General features: G+C 44.6%; 1 long non-coding RNA gene across 1 annotated transcript; it reads left to right on the top strand.

Annotated features, from left to right (window-relative positions):
- The first annotated feature begins 881 nt into the window (after positions 1-881).
- LOC311236597 lies at positions 882-2,300 on the top strand. Its single transcript, XR_014620228.1, has 3 exons — positions 882-957; positions 1,901-1,947; positions 2,173-2,300. It is a non-coding gene; the product is annotated as an uncharacterized lncRNA (long non-coding RNA).
- The last annotated feature ends 12,775 nt before the right edge of the window (positions 2,301-15,075 follow it).

The raw sequence follows: 15,075 nt of genomic DNA, 5'->3' as shown, positions 1-15,075 counted from the left end.
CTACGGGAGACTGCAATTCGAAACTGGCCCCTGTAAATGTCCTAACCCAACCCCCTCCAATGTACAGTAAAGTACCAAACATGGTTTTGTCAATATTCCAATGTACAGTTGTGCTTGTGCAGTTGTACAGTGCCCCCCCCCACCCCCCCCACCTATAATGTACGGTTCTACGTCAAATATATACTCTCTTTTCTAGACTCTTTTTGTATCACAAACAGTAGGCCTACTGTATTTGCAAATCTGGTATGTCATAAATGTATAGAAGTGTCTATCTGTATGTCACATGTCATGTTATGATGAATTGAAAATGGGGGTCCCTGATGTAAACAAGACGAACGTCTTTCTCTGGTCTGCATGCCCTTAACAATTGTATGTATTGAGCTGTACTGTATTGTACCCATTCTGCAATCTGTTAATAAAGTTTTCAATCAATCAATCAATCAATCAATCAATCAATCAATCAATCAAAACCAACATTTTCACTGTAAAGTATATAAAAACGAAGTTATTGAACTTTAAACTTGAAACAAATACTATACTGCCTATAATTTGTTAAAGATGTATTAATTCGAACATTATTTCATATTATTTTACTTGAAAAGAGAGCTATTATTATTATTATTATTATTATGATTATTATTATTATTATTATTATTATTATTATTATTATTATTATTATTATTATTATTATTATTATTATTATTATTATTAGTATTATTTTAAGTTATTCTTGTGCCATTGAGATTTGAGATAAAGCAAGTTGATTGAGTAACTGTTATATAAAATAATATAAATAATAATTGTCATTTGGCAACACTGACTAACAGCTGCGTTGCATTGTGGGGGGGGGGATCCCCACAATGCATTGTGGTTTTTGAAATTTTGAATTGACGCGCGTCGCGCGCGGCACAGTCAGACCAGACCAGTATGACACGGTTGCATTTCTTCTCATCTCAGGTAATTTATGCAGATATTTTTGATTATTTATAAGTAATACCGCTAATATAAATGAGTGCTGTTTAGTCTGTGTTTCAGTGAGTGTAGCGCGAGCTCACGTTAGCTACTAGCTCTACATACACTGAGTGTAGCGCGAGGCCGCAAGCTCACGTTAGCTATATAGGCTACATACACTGAGTGTAGCGCGAGCTCACGTTAGCTACTAGCTCTACATACACTGAGTGTAGCGCGAGGCCGCGAGCTCACGTTAGCTATATAGGCTACATACCATAGATATCTATAGAACACAGATATCTATAGATATCTATGCTACATACACTGAGTGTAGCGCGAGCTCACGTTAGCTATATAGGCTACATACACTGCTACAGGCAGAGCCTCACGTTGTCACCAACTGTTCTCATCTCAGGTAATTGTGCAACACATATATAGGCTACATACACTGCTACAGGCAGAGCCTCACGTTGTCACCAACTGTTCTCATCTCGGGTAATTGTGCAACACATATATTTTATTATTTATAAGTAATGCGTGCTGCTGATATAAATGCTGTTTAGTCTGTGTTTCAGTGACTAGTCTACTGTAACGTTATTTGCTCGATATTATGAAACTGGCGGGATCTGTAATACAAGCACTACTGCTAGCAGGCCTAGACTGTAGAATACTGACGTTAGCTAACCAATGCATATCACGCAGATCTTTCATGGTTTAATTTAATTATAAAATATATAATTTCATTGTTAATGTAGCAAATACTGTTACAGTGCTGTCTCTCAACAACGACATGAAAGCAGAAGACAGCTCAATAACAACTACCCGTATACTTCAAGTGGTTGTGGTTTTTATTGTGTGTGTGACTGTGTATATATAATATATACTTTTTAATCTGGGACATCATTTTCAAAGAGTCATCCTGTAATGCCTTCTCTCTCTCTCTCCCAAGACGGTCAAGATCTACCAAGTCTTCAAGATCTTCAAGTGGTCATGCTTGTAAGTGATGTATACAATGTTTTATTGTGTGTGTGACTGTGTATATATATACTTTTCAATCTGGGACTTTCATTTCAACAGCTGGAAAGGGTCATCCTGTGTTGATGGATGCTACAGTATGTAGATGTGCATGACATGGACTAAATTAGAGGTCCTAGATATGCAAAATAATATTGAGAATCACTGGCCTTAGACTATCTACTAACGTATTCTCGCTCTCTCTAGGTTCATGGCCACTAATGACTTCAGACCTTCAGAAGGACAGTATGCTGGATGAGGAAGGTCTTGGCCATGCTGCGATGGCTCCTAGAAGACAAGAACGGAGAGGTGCTGGACCTGGCTGTCAAATGGTTTGTAATGCTAGAGTATATTTTATGTAGATGTGCATGACATGGACTAAATTAGAGGTCCTAGATATGCAAAATAATATTGAGAATCACTGGCCTTAGACTATCTACTAACGTATTCTCGCTCTCTCTAGGTTCATGGCCACTAATGACTTCAGACCTTCAGAAGGACAGTATGCTGGATGAGGAAGGTCTTGGCCATGCTGCGATGGCTCCTAGAAGACAAGAACGGAGAGGTGCTGGACCTGGCTGTCAAATGGTTTGTAATGCTAGAGTATATTTTATGTAGATGTGCATGACATGGACTAAATTAGAGGTCCTAGATATGCAAAATAATATTGAGAATCACTGGCCTTAGACTATCTACTAACGTATTCTCGCTCTCTCTAGGTTCATGGCCACTAATGACTTCAGACCTTCAGAAGGACAGTATGCTGGATGAGGAAGGTCTTGGCCATGCTGCGATGGCTCCTAGAAGACAAGAACGGAGAGGTGCTGGACCTGGCTGTCAAATGGTTTGTAATGCTACAGTATATTTTATGTAGATGTGCATGACATGGACTAAATTAGAGGTCCTAGATATGCAAAATAATATTGAGAATCACTGGCCTTAGACTATCTACTAACGTATTCTCGCTCTCTCTAGGTTCATGGCCACTAATGACTTCAGACCTTCAGAAGGACAGTATGCTGGATGAGGAAGGTCTTGGCCATGCTGCGATGGCTCCTAGAAGACAAGAACGGAGAGGTGCTGGACCTGGCTGTCAAATGGTTTGTAATGCTAGAGTATATTTTATGTAGATGTGCATGACATGGACTAAATTAGAGGTCCTAGATATGCAAAATAATATTGAGAATCACTGGCCTTAGACTATCTACTAACGTATTCTCGCTCTCTCTAGGTTCATGGCCACTAATGACTTCAGACCTTCAGAAGGACAGTATGCTGGATGAGGAAGGTCTTGGCCATGCTGCGATGGCTCCTAGAAGACAAGAACGGAGAGGTGCTGGACCTGGCTGTCAAATGGTTTGTAATGCTACAGTATATTTTATGTAGATGTGCATGACATGGACTAAATTAGAGGTCCTAGATATGCAAAATAATATTGAGAATCACTGGCCTTAGACTATCTACTAACGTATTCTCGCTCTCTCTAGGTTCATGGCCACTAATGACTTCAGACCTTCAGAAGGACAGTATGCTGGATGAGGAAGGTCTTGGCCATGCTGCGATGGCTCCTAGAAGACAAGAACGGAAAGGTGCTGGACCTGGCTGTCAAATGGTTTGTAATGCTACAGTATATTTTATGTAGATGTGCATGACATGGACTAAATTAGAGGTCCTAGATATGCAAAATAATATTGAGAATCACTGGCCTTAGACTATCTACTAACGTATTCTCTCTCTCTCTCTTTAGGTTCATGGCCACTAATGACTTCAGAGCTTCAGAAGGACAGTATGCGTGTAGCTTATTGCCAGCGGAAGAGTGCAAGAATGCTTCCGCATTCGTCACCGCACGCCAGTACGGTAATGCGCCTTTCCTTTCGCCCCGCTCAGACAAATGCATGTAGTACATTGCAACACAACGCAGCATTTCCGCGTACATTGCAATGAATCACTTGGAGTTTGAAAGTGATATCAGAAGAAACTACTCAACCTCGGCTGTCTTTAACTAGCAGGACGCTAGTGGGCTAGTCGCTAAAATATATATCGTTTTATATATAATTGTACCAACACAGATATTAGGCAGTACACACATTGTCCTGCAATACATACAGTGAATGCACAGCTACATTCGCCATATATTTCTATCGCTGCTGCGGTCTACAGTGAAATGCAATATTATTATTATTATTATTATTGTAAAGATTATCATTACAATCGCAGCCTGGAGAGGCAATGTTACAAGTGTACGAGGGTTGTGTGCAAAGAGCACAGCCTCTCAATTTGCACAACGTGCACAAAATAATAATTGTAATGATCTTTACAATAATAATAATATTGCATTTCACTGTAGACCGCAGCAGCGATAGAAATATATGGCGAATGTAGCTGTGCATTCACTGTACATGTATTGCAGGACAATGTGTGTACTGCCTAATATCTGTGTTGGTACAATTATATATAAAACGATATATATTTGAGCGACTAGCCCACTAGCGTGAAGGGGCTCCTTTCCTCAGAGCAGCCCGCTTGTATCACCACGCTCGGCGCTGCTGCGATGGTGCAGGAGGTTGCCTCGCTAGTGGGCTAGTCGCTCAAATATATATATCGTTTTATATATAATTGTACCAACACAGATATTAGGCAGTACACACATTGTCCTGCAATACATGTACAGTGAATGCACAGCTACATTCGCCATATATTTCTATCGCTGCTGCGGTCTACAGTGAAATGCAATATTATTATTATTGTAAAGATCATTACAATTATTATTTTGTGCACGTTGTGCAAATTGAGAGGCTGTGCTCTTTGCACACAACCCTCGTACACTTGTAACATTGCCTCCAGGCTGCGATTGTAATGATAATCTTTACAATAATAATAATAATATTGCATTTCACTATAGACCGCAGCAGCGATAGAAATATATGGCGAATGTAGCTGTGCATTCACTGTACATGTATTGCAGGACAATGTGTGTACTGCCTAATATCTGTGTTGGTACAATTATATATTTTAGCGACTAGCCCACTAGCGTCCTGCTAGTTAAAGACAGCCGCGGAAATGCTGCGTTGTGTTGCAATGTACTACATGCATTTGTCTGAGCGGGGCGAAAGGAAAGGCGCATTACCGTACTGGCGTGCGGTGACGAATGCGGAAGCATTCTTGCACTCTTCCGCTGGCAATAAGTTACACCCGGACAGTATGCTGGATGAGGAAGGTCTTGGCCATGCTGCGATGGCTCCTAGAGGACAAGAACGGAGGTGCAGGACCTGGCTGTCAAATGGTTTGTAATGCTACAGTATAAATTATTGTATTACATCACACTCACCATCAATGACTCCACCATCACCCCCTCCCCCCTAGTCCGCAACCTCTGTGTCATCCTCGACCCCACCCTCTCATTTGACCCCATGTCCGCTCCATTGTCAAAACTTCATATTTTCACCTCCGCAACATTGCCAAAATCCGTCACTGCCTCTACCCCCTGCTGCTGAATCCCTCATACACGCCTTCATCTTTTCCCTCCTGGACTACTGTAACTCCCTCCTCACTGGCATCACCTCCCGCTCCCTCCATAAACTGCAGATGGTCCAAAACTCAGTTGCCCGCCTCCTCACTAACACCCGGTCCCGTGAACACATCACTCCTGTCCTCCACTCCCTCCACTGGCTCCCGATCAAGGAACGCATTAACTTCAAAACACTACTCACCTTCAAAGCCATCCATAGCCTGGCCTCACCCTGGTCTTAAACTTTTTACACCAAGAGAACGGTGGGGAGAGAATATATACATATGATGGGGAGAGAATATATACATACAGTGGGGAGGAGACTGTACATTAGGAGGGGGTGGTTGGGAGAGAAATATACATATAATAGACAGTCTCCTCCCCACCGTATGTATATATTCTCTCCCCACCATATGTATATTTCTCTCCCACCCACCCACCCCCTCCTAATGTACAGTCTCCTCCCCACCGTATGTATATATTCTCTCCCCACCATATGTATATATTCTCTCCCCACCATATGTATATTTCTCTCCCACCCCCTCCTAATGTACAGTCTCCTCCCTACCGTATGTATATATTCTCTCCCACCCCCTCCTAATGTACAGTCTCCTCCCCACCGTATGTATATATTCTCTCCCCACCATATGTATATTTCTCTCCCACCCCCTCCTAATATACAGTCTCCTCCCCACCGTATGTATATATTCTCTCCCCACCGTATGTATATTTCTCTCCCACCCCCTCCTAATATACAGTCTCCTCCCCACCGTATGTATATATTCTCTCCCCACCGTATGTATATTTCTCTCCCACCCACCCCCTCCTAATGTACAGTCTCCTCCCCACCGTATGTATATATTTTCTCCCACCCCCTCCTAATGTACAGTCTCCTCCCCACCGTATATGTATATATTCTCTCCCCACCATATGTATATTTCTCTCCCACCCCCTCCTAATATACAGTCTCCTCCCCACCGTATGTATATATTCTCTCCCCACTGTATGTATATTTCTCTCCCACCCACCCCCTCCTAATGTACAGTCTCCTCCCCACCGTATGTATATATTTTCTCCCACCCCCTCCTAATGTACAGTCTCCTCCCCACCGTATGTATATATTCTCTCCCCACCGTATGTATATTTCTCTCCCACCCACCCCCTCCTAATGTACAGTCTCCTCCCCACCGTATGTATATTCTCCCCCCAACGTATGTATATATACCGCCATCTTTCTCCCGGGTTGGTGTGATCACATGACTGACAAAGCCGTGCAGTGATAGGCCAGAAGTCAATTCGATTGCATCCAGGCGAGATTGCTTATCCTGTCTGGGTAGCCCGGATGATGGTTTTTTACATCGAATTTTATACACCGCAATTATGCATCGAATCTTTTTACATTGAATTTTATTATACATTCGAATTTTTTACATTGAATTTTTATTTCACATACTGTAGGTAAATTCGGAGCAAAAAAATTCAGATACATGATTTTCAAAGTAATTATTTTCAATGCTATAAATTCGGTGTCTGAAAAAATTCAGATACATTTTTCAAAGTAATTATTTTCAATGCTATAAATTCGGTGTCTGAAAAAATTCAGATACATGTTTTCAAAGTAATTATTTTCAATGCTATAAATTCGGTGTCTGAAAAAATTCAGATACATGTTTTCAAAGTAATTATTTTCAATGCTATAAATTCGGTGTCTGATAAAATTCAAAAATCAGATACATGTTTTCAAAGTAATTATTTTCAATGCTTTAAATTTGGTGTCTGAAAAATTCAGATACATGTTTTCAAAGTAATTATTTTCAATGCTATAAATTCAATTCAGATACATGTTTTCAAAGTAATTATTTTCAATGCTATAAATTCGGTGTCTGATCAAATTCAAATACTTCTGTCACTCATTTGCTTCCATACTGGCTCTTGTTGTATTTTGTTATCTTGCTTTCCTTCTCTCTCTTCTCTCTCTCTTCTCTCTCTCTCTTCTCTCTCTCTATCTCATCCTCTTCTCTTCTGTCGTTGAATTTGTGGTTCGTTCTTTTTATTTGCCTTTTTCACTTTTCGTGTAGGGCAGTGAGTGGAAGTCCCGTCCCCTCCACGTCGGGGACCAGCACGCCTCGCCGGGGCCGGCGACAGCTCCCCCAGACCCCCGCCACGCTACGCCCCCACGTCACCTATTCCCCCGTGGTCCGTAAGGCTATGCCCACGCCTCCCGGGGTGCCCCAGGGGTGCCTCCCGGCCCGGCCCCCTGGCGCTTTTCTCCGGAGCCCCCCCCAGGGGCCTCCCCCTGCCGGCCCCCCGCCACCCCACCATGGCTCACCTCGTCAGGGTCGCCACCCGCCACCTCGCTGGGGTGACGCGGGAGGAGGGGGGTCTCCATGGAGGGCGACGGTTGCTTCTACAACCAGGACTACGAGCCACGCCACGAGCCGCCCGCCTATGAGCAGAGCCCCGCATAACATTGGGGTCTTGTGCTTGGCACTCCGAGCATGGCACTAACACTGTCACGGTTAGGAGTTTGATTCCTGCTGGGGCCACCCGTTGTGAATGATGTATACAGTCATTCAAAAGCACTTTATGTCCTAGTAATAGAGCTGTGCTATAGAGATGCTGTCATTCATTCATAACTAAACCAAAAGACATTTATAAACAACGTCTTACTAAATGCAGGCTTTCATTTACAACTGAACGGCCATATCACTCGTTTTTGTATTAATTCTCCTAAAAAAATTTGCTAAGCTAGACTAACATGAAAGTTTAAGTGAAAGTACACACTTGAGTAAAAGTCAAAGTTTCTACTTTTAAATGTACTTAAGTAGTAAACTGAACTTTTTTTCTGACTGTCTATATTCTTCTGATAGCAGGTGTTTAATCAAAGATCCCCTGTGGGAGAAGCTGTTGCAGGGGAACAATGGGTTAATTTCATTGGAGGCTTTGTCGTTGGGTTCAGAGAGGAGGATGTGATATTTTTTTGTTAATAAATGTTTAAATATCTATTCAAGTTGTCATTTTTAACTGGAAAAAGTAGCATGTATGGGGGTAATTGTTACTTTACTTGATATTTGAGCTTCACTGCAGAATGGTGTATATTGTGTACAATGTGCACATACACTGAGAATATATTTCAGTGAGGTAGGAGACAGCATGTAAACTTCTGAATTGTTCAATGCGGGACATGCCAATACTCCATTGGTAAAGGGAAGGGTCCTTAAATATGTGGCATTGTATTACTAATCAACCATTTCCTACTGTATTTCCGGTAATGTATGGTCATAGGCAGATAGTGGAGTAGCTCTGGCAGAATACTGGGTACACAGTAAATTCCGCAAAGTAAATTTGACTCAAACTGAGTACATTTCACTCAAACTGAGTAAAATTTCTTTACTCAGTTTGAATCAAATGTACTCAGTTTGAGTCAAATGTACTCTGCGGAATTTACTGTGTAGTACCATTGCATTGGCAGTGTCGGCTAGGCTTCGGGCAACCAAACCTGGCCCAGTGTGTGTGGGTCGCATCTGGGCTGCTTTAGGCAACCCGACGTTCACCGCTTCCGGCAACCCCGGACATGGCCCAGTGTACTCGGGCCGGAATCGGCCAGTCAGTCATTGCCGCCTACTCGGCCAATCCGGACGTTCACCGCTTCCGGCAACCCCGGACCTGGCCCAGTGTACTCGGGCCGGAATCGGCCAGTCAGTCATTGCCGCCTACTTGGCCGACTCTGGCAGCCGGACTTGGGCCGACTAATTTCTTCCGGCCTGCCGGATACAGGCCATTAATGGGCCGGAACTTTTTGGCCACCTGGGAGAGAGGTAGATAGATAGAAAGAGAGAGAGAAGGCGGTTAGGTGGTAGAGCGGAGATTGCGTTCGTCACCAGCCCCGGAGCTGTGAGCTTGATTCGCCTGTTCGAATCCAGCTCACAGCTCCGGGGTTGTCACCAGCTTGGCTGGCCATCTGCACTGATACAATTGAATGTATCAGAGGGTGGGAGAAGCTGGCGGGGTGGGTCCGGGTCGTTGTAAACAGCGACTCCTACAGTTCGGTCGGGGCGCCTGCTAAGCGCGGATTGGACGTGAGGGGGATAGTGTGGTCCTCCCACACGCTACGCCCTCTCAATGAGAATCCGCGCTGCCAGGTGAAAAGAAGCGGTGATTGGCTGGACGTGTGTCGGAGGAAGCACGTGGTAGCCTCCACTCTCCCAAATGATCTGACTGTGGGGGGTAAAGCGCAGCGACCAGGAAGGGACTGGGAATTGGCATACGACTAACATTGGGATGGGAGAAAATCGGAGGAAAATGGAGGGGGGAAAAGACCAATAAAAAAAAAAAAAAAAGAAAGAGAGAGAGAAGACATGTGGACATCGCACCTTTCTAGTCCCCAGATGAATGTGCTCTCTTGACTTTGGCACAGTAGATGCGCAACGTGTATGCTTGAGAATGATAATAATAATAATGCTCTTCAGATTATATTATCAACGACAGACAGCGTTAATGTGAGAAACACAACCCCCCTCCCTCTCGCTCTGAAGAATATGCATATTAGATCACTCAGTGATTAACCGCGACGGGCATATAGTAAATAAGGATATAAAGCATTGCGCGCAGAGTTTACATAGAAACAGCGCGACTCCCCCGAGTCCCAAGAGGAGTTTTCACAGGCTGCAGAACGCAGGATTGAAGAGCTCACGTTAAGCATGTAATGACTGAAGCCGCGTTTTGATGACATCATCACAACAACACGCGTTAGGTTACAGGTTGTTTCTGTTTCGGTGATATCTTTTCGGTGAAAAAACTCTTTTTTGGCCATTTTCGGCCGAAAACTTTCTGTGGCCGAAATTTCGGTGCATCCCTACAAAAAATCAAAGGAAATGAATAAAGGGAAGATGATTAAACAGAAGGTTTTGTAGATACAGTACTGAATTCTCCTATCCGGACCAATGCAATTTGAAATATTATTATAGAATATAGAGTGCGGCCGGGTAGCGCAACGGACTAAGCCTCTGTCTACCACCACAGGGACAGTGGGATCGAATCCAGCTGTGGTGCTTCCGGGTTGGCAGACCGTCCATACTAACACAATTGGCAGTGTTAGCGGGTGGGAAACCTGGTGAGGGTGGGTCCTGGTCGTTGTAAACAGCGACTCCTACAGTTCGGTCGGGGCGCCTGCACAGCAAGGGAAGGATCTAGGAGAGGTAGTGTGACCTTCCACACGTTACACTCTCCCAGTGAGAGTCCGCGCTGCCAGGTGAAAAGAATCGGTGGGCTGGGTACACATGTGTCGGAGGAAGCATGTGATAGTCTCCGCCCTCCCGGACCGACGGTAGGGGGTAACGACCAGGAAGGCGATTGGGAATTGGCATAACGACTAACATTGGGATGGGAGAAAAGCGGAAAAAGAAGGGGGAAAAAGATAAAAAAAAGAAGAATATAGAATAGCTGTTATGGGAACAGAGCGAAGAGACAGCAGCCTCTGATTGTAGACTCGAATCAGCTGTGGGACGAGAACGTCTAGGGAGACCTGTGCGTCGGGGCTGACGCAGCCTCTGGGGGGAGCTGTCAGGCGTAGGGACCTGCTCAGGTGCAGTCCTCACAACAATAGCAGGCTTATAAATGACCTTATTATAGCCAATTCGCACATTTATGGATTGTGCCAAATCTTATCTTTCAAATGCCCAAGTTCAATTTGGATTTAGTATCACCAGGCATGCGTAAGAACAGAAAATGAAATCTACTGTATGTAGAGTATAGGTTTCTTATTCTTGCCAGAGTGCCGCCATTTTGAAACTGATTTCAAATCTGATTGTTGCTAAATGCTCAAAATAGGGGAGACAAACTAACTACGCTCCAATATATGCCAATACGGTTCAGTTTTGTGGTATATTATCCAGAGTAATAAGAGATATAAAAAAATGCATACAGAAGTAATTCGCTTTTTTTGACCTAGAGGCCTCTGGGAAGTGTATTTTTGAAAAACGCGGACTCTACTGTAATTGAAAGCTCTGGATGTCCTCTTGAAGATGGCGTCAAAATGACTACAATTACAGATGGTAACTTTTTCAAAATGGCCAACTTTCGCGATCACAACAACAGAAAAACTAAAACTAAAATCAAACTAATAACACTTGAACCTATTGGTAAAGTAACGTATTGATGATAATATACATTATAACTGCTGTTGTGACATGGTTATGATGTTTATACTTGAATACGTTTGAAAAATTTTACGATAATTTTGTCAGACAGTCTGTAGAGCTTGATTTATGACGTGATGTCATTTGTGGTCCGCCGGCGGACCGCACTGGCTAAAGAGGTTAAGGCGGCAATTAGTAGCAATCAAATGATAATAACCTTCGCCCTCTGGCGGCAACACAGTATCAATGAAATCGTACCCTTCGCTCTAACGTGGCAATACTATGACCATGAAATGGTAAACACCATTGAGATATGTTACACGGTTCAACCCCGCGAGTAACCTGGAACTGCATGGGCCCATGCAACCTGCATGGGCCCACACATTTGAAATACACCTTACCTATGCTAAGCCGGCACCTTAACCCATTCATTGCCAACCACGAGTATAGTCGGGTTAACTCGTCATCGCTTCCGTGCCAATCACGAGTATAGTCAGGTTTTAATTGTTATTTCTTTTATTAGCGATATCCATTCATTTTTCATCCATCCAGCCTGACGTTATCATTGGGAATGAGCCTGAGCTCGCAAAGGGCAAATACCGCCGCCTATCGTCTCCCGGATGGTATTGCACATCATTGGATTGGATTGGCTGGGACTGTGCATTAAAAAAAAGAGTCCGGTCCAGGTTTTACTTCTCGGGCATGCAGCTGGATACTATTGCATTGAGTCGCCCCACTGGGAGCATCGTGGATTATGTGTTTTGGACTATAACATTGGATCAATGTACGCAATCGATATTTGGAATGGCGATCAGGAATTGGATTAACCTTTTGCATGACATCAGATGTGAGGTAAGGCCTTTATGTTACGAATCTTGGGGGTAATCAGTAACGTGGTTGAGCTCATAACTAAGTGAGTTGTTTACCCTGCAAAGCTATGCTTAGTGACATGTGATCGAGGAGTAAGTCCTTCTCTCAGCCTGTGATGACAATGAACGGGTAGCGTGTTCACATATTAACAGGGGTACCTGTTCAACCTGGTCGTATCAAGGGTAAGGTAGGAAGGGGTGACCCCCCGGTTTCCCTGGGGCTTCCCCCCTCCTCTCAAACATGTTTTGTTTACAATATATTGTGTCACTATGTTTGTGGGGATACGGTGTAATCCCTCAGTTTAAACTGCTGGGGTTGTGCTCCTGCTTGAGAAAACGATTTTTTCCTAGGAAAAGATTGTTTTGGTCGCTGTCATATGTGCTTAGCAAGGCCTGTGGCCAATACATAATCGAGGACTTATGTCTTCTCTCGTTATGAAAAATGGCGTTCCTCTGTAGTGAGAGTGTACTTTTGCCTTTTTTGTTGTGATGAAGGGTCGTGTGTGTCGTTAAGATCCACAACTGGGTTGAGTGTTGGCCTACAGAAGCACATGTGTAAGTCTGGTACCGGGGCTCTTAAGGGGGCCCTCTCTTGGTCTGTGTTTTAAATTTTTTTAAATCAGATGGCTGTTTTCTCTGGGTCTGTGTTTTTTCTTTGTAAAAATCAGATGGCAGGTTTTTCGCACATGAGTCTATGTGAAGCTTTTAAAATCTTCATGTAGCATGCTATGACTGGTGTCATGGCTCTACTTTGTCATTACATCGTATCAGGGGTGAGGGGTGTAAAGGGGTGAACTGGTAAACCTTCCTCCCCTTTTTCTGATTGGTCAGGGGTTAAAACCCCCTGTCCTTCGGGCTTCCTGTCACGTTGCTGGTTCGGCATGTTACAGGGTAGGGGGGGGGGGGTTCCTGGTCCCACGCTCTGAAAGATTGGGCGTGTGCACCGCGGAAATTCCCCCGCCATAGAGTACGTCACTGGGCGCGTTTCTATTGGTAAGACTTCCATGGGTTATTCAGGCTCCATGTTATGGACCTCTGTTACAGGGAGTTTCAGAGCCTCCTCCTCAGGGAGTTCAGAGCCTCCTCCTCAGGGAGTTTCAGAGCCTCCTGTGAGTTCAGACCCTCCCTCCCAGTGAGGGAGCCTCCTCAGAGTTTCAGAGCCTCCTCCTCAGATTGTCAAGGTGAGTAGAACTTAAAAAGAACTTCTGCTCTGTTGTATGTGGTTGCAATGTCTTTTCAATCTATTGCTCACGTGGGAAGTCTCTCTGGGGGTTCTCCGTCCTCTCGTTTTTGGAGAGGTGGACGGGGTATTGTTTAGGGTTTACCTGACTCCACGCCTTAAAGGTCTGTTGAGTCATGGGTTTCCCCCCGTCATAGGGGTACGTCGCTCTCCGTACCCTCTTATGGAGCATGGTTGACGGGGTGGTGTTTCCCTCAGCCGCGTCGTATGGGACCCATGTCCGTATTATTTTTTCTTTTTTCTGTCAAAAATTTTGAATTAAAAAAGCGGCTTCTTGTCGTTCTCCCAGGCGGCTTGGAGGAACGGTATCTGGTGTCTTGTTAGACTATCCATTGATGTGTTTTGGGTCTCGACGTGTACATAGTGCTGGCCCTGAGTGTTTCTGATAGGAATCACGCATGAGGCTTGCGCGCCTTGGTTGCTCATCATTAAAACTGCGTTTTTATGGGGCAACATGGGATGGAGTTTGTCTCTTCCGAGCGCCAGTTTACTAGGTTTGTCTCGACGAATTCTCATTCATATCTGGGGGATGTTAACGGAATAGATCAAAGCATAGGTAGAGGGGTCTCACGCCGTTGGGGTGGGCCACTGAGCGCGGTACGAACGGGACCGTCTGGGTGGCGCCCACTATAATGTTTTGGATCGACACGCGTACCTACCACCCTCCTAGAGTTGGGGATGTCGGCGCGATTAGGGCACAGGACTGGTTCTGGTCACGCCGGTCCAGGTCAGTTAACCCGTTGTCCGCCGGGGATGCAGTTCTGCTGTTCTGGTAACCTGAGGGACTTGTGCTTTTTTTGGGGGGGGAAATGCCGGGTCAGCCTGGGTGTCACAGGGTTTGGCGTTATGGAGATGTTCGTGGTTGTGTTACTACGTATTAGCCCTCACTGTGGCTTGGTCCATGTTGTGTTGTACCTTGAGCTGCGCTATGGGGGCCTGGTCCTTCTCCATTCTTTTCGCCCCTCTCTTCTCCTGCTTACGCATGGCTGAGAGGGGGCTGTTGAGGTGGTTCTTATGGAACTCCTCTGGCATCCCTATGTATGTCCCTGTCCGCCCGGCCCGGTCCGAAGTTGTTTTCGTTGACCCGTAGGCCTGGGATAACCCCTTTTTGAAAACTAAAACACTTGTACTGCGGTATAGCCAGTGTATACCCGCAGGTGTGTTTTGGAGTTTTTTCCTGAGGGGTTATAGGAACAACCACCTCATGTTAACCAAGAGGGTGGTTGGTTCCCTGGTGTGTTGGAGCGGAGTCAACTCCCGGGTTAACCGCTTGAGTGTGCCCCCGCACCTTTCATGACATCTACCAATCGTGTCAGCCTTCTCTGCCTCTGCCCCTCTAGAGTCAGGGTTTTTTTG

This window comes from Notolepis coatsorum, assembly GCF_963971535.1.
Source record: "Notolepis coatsorum genome assembly, chromosome: 1".
NCBI lineage: Eukaryota > Metazoa > Chordata > Actinopteri > Aulopiformes > Paralepididae > Notolepis > Notolepis coatsorum.
This window is presented reverse-complemented; position numbering and strand designations above follow the sequence as displayed.